Here is a 2,763-nt window from a genome sequence, read left to right as displayed (position 1 = left end):
GGAAAAAGCAGTACAATAACAGCATTTAGGACACAAGTGCAGTTCCCAGGATTTCTTTTTTCACCCCTCTTCCCTCCCTCCCCCCTCCAAGTGACTCCATCTCCAGTGTCTCTGTAACATCCTTGCTTTCTTCAGGACTGGCATCAAGTCAACACTTAACAGAGGCAAAGGGCAATATCGCTTCAGAGTGTACATTTCAGAAGGAGAAAAAGAAGAAAGAGTGGGCAGACAAAAGAAAAAGACTAAGGCCTCACTCAGACCTTTAAAACATTGATGCATGCTTGTTGTATGAATGTTGTGAGTGTCACGGCCGCCCCAATGCATCTCCAATGGAAGTCACACGGTCTGTATAGTCCACATTCAGATCCCTTTCCTAATGCCTGATTTACTGTATATACACTTGGTTATGCGTCATGTGCATTGAATAACTGAACTGCAACGAGCTCACAATGTGTCGGGTATACGACCTTGGATATCGGCTATTTCCAGTGTGTGCAAAACCTGTGCACATCTAAGTTGTATAAATCACCCTTAACGCTTTGACCTCATTACCGTATGCCCTCTCTCATATTTCATTGAATCCGTTTCGCGCAGGAAACTCGTCCGAGTCGTCCCTCATCCAAAATGCGCTTCGACGGAAATGTGCAGAAAGATAGAAAGAAAGAAAGAAAGAAAGAAAGGCAAGAAAAAACCTCCCCACTGATCCATTTGCTTGTCAGCGGTCACGCAGAGGTATCCTGTAAAGTGAACTTGAAGCGGAAGTGCGATGCGTACTAAAATGTTCGTCATCAATCGGAAATGTTCCGAGGCGCGGAAGGAGAGAGAGAGAGAGAGAGCGGCAGGCAGGATACCTTTTCATCGATTGACGCTCCGCGGAAGTAGAACTTCCTCCCCATACATGCAGGATGCTCCTTCCCTCCTCAGGTTGGGCTGTATCGTCTTACGTCGTCTTCATCCTGACCACGGGAACCACAAACATACAGACCTGACACGGCTCCATGGGTGTGTGTGTGTGTGTGTGTGTGTGTGTGTGTGTGGGTGGCTGGTGGAGATCTGCACTCAATGTTGACCAAAGTCAGCATTGCAGAGATCGAGATGTATAACCGATTAAGACCCATGAGGCCGATTCTGCGAATGCCTTCTTTTTTTGCCACTTTTTTCAAAACAAACAAACCACAACATAAAAGACAATACAACAACAAAAAGACAACATCGTATATCAAACTAAATAAAGACAACTTTTCAATTGAATTCACATTCATACCATGTCACTTGGTCCTATATATAGGCTCTCTTCTGTTCCAGATGTTCTTCCCACAAAATGCCTTATAACATTTTTCAAAAATGTTCAAAATAATAGTACAAAGCTGGCAGCGCGACACAATGTGACGTACTGTGACCTTAGTATACCTGCTATTTTTGAATAGCCAACGCCAAAAAATCTAAAATGACACAGATGCTTTCCCGGTTCTAATGGCATAATGGTGGAATATTGATCCCGGAGGCAATCTAAGTCATGTTTATAGGAAATTACTTAGCTCGCCACACAGATATTGCGCTGCCCGGGATAAACATGGGCACATGCACACGGTGACATGGACATATGGGAAAACATGGAGGCCCGTGAAATATTGATTCCGGTCGATAAAACACTGTTAAAGCACTAGCGGACAGGTCTTTGATAGATCCTCCGTACCTCTAGCACTGCACGGTGGGGGGGCAAAGCGGCAACCTTTTCCTCCAGACCTTTAACACATAAAGCAAAAGCGTCGGCGGAGTAAGTGGTGAACTTAGTGGCTCCGCCATTACTTACTTTATCGTGGCTCCCAGTCAGCGTCGAGGGCAGGGAGGGAGGGAGAAAAGAAGACATTGCTTTATGACACTCCAAGTATATGTTGCTGTGCGCTGTAGCGGAGCCCCAGACATAAAAGTTGGATGAGATACACAGGTTATCATCAACAACCCCCCCCCCCCCCCCCCCCCCCGCCCGCCCCTTTGTGGAACATGTTTCACTGTAGCCTACTGTGTATGACATCTCTGCTGCCATTTTATCACTCCGGCAATAAAAGGTCTTGCGCCACAACACAGAGAAAATAAAGTTTTGGGTGCACGTTACGGTGTGGGAGAGTGTGAAGTCGGTTTCGAATAAAAATTGTAATTAATTGCTGCGGTCGGGATATTGCCATCCTGTTGTTTAACTGTCCAGACAGGCCGTTATTATTACTCCAAATGAAAATGACCTCATGAGACATTCAAGCCAATCAGAAATGACACATTAACTCTGCTACAGGCATTTCTTTTCGTCTGTCCTTTGGGACATCTATTTTGGCATGGTTTGAGCCCCTGTGACCTTATCTGGCCCTCCTCTCTCTCTCTCTCTCTCTCTCTCTCTCTTCAAGGCAGAGAGGAGCAGAGAGTATTTCTAAGTAGCTGTGCCACATCAAATGTCCATTGCCTTTAGACTAGACTCAGTGCCTCAGCGGGAGACCTCTTTTCTGCTCCGCTCTGGCCCGGACCGACCCTGCTCCAAGGATGGGAGTGTGTGTAGCTAATTACTGACACTGCAGTAATCAGTATAAAACTTTGCATGCATACTGCAAAGCACAGTTAGTTACCGCAGTGAAATTTGTTCTCCGCATTTGACCCATCTCTTGGAGCGGTGAACCACAGCCATGCCACGCTCAGGAATCATCTGCATAGTTGATTTCACCCCCCCCCCCCCCCAACCCATTGATGCTGAGTGCCAAGCAGGGAGGTCATTGG

The sequence above is a fragment of the Electrona antarctica genome (genome assembly GCF_951216825.1).
Source record: "Electrona antarctica genome assembly, chromosome: 22".
In the NCBI taxonomy this organism is placed as follows: Eukaryota; Metazoa; Chordata; class Actinopteri; order Myctophiformes; family Myctophidae; genus Electrona; species Electrona antarctica.
Note: the sequence above shows the minus strand (reverse complement) of the source record.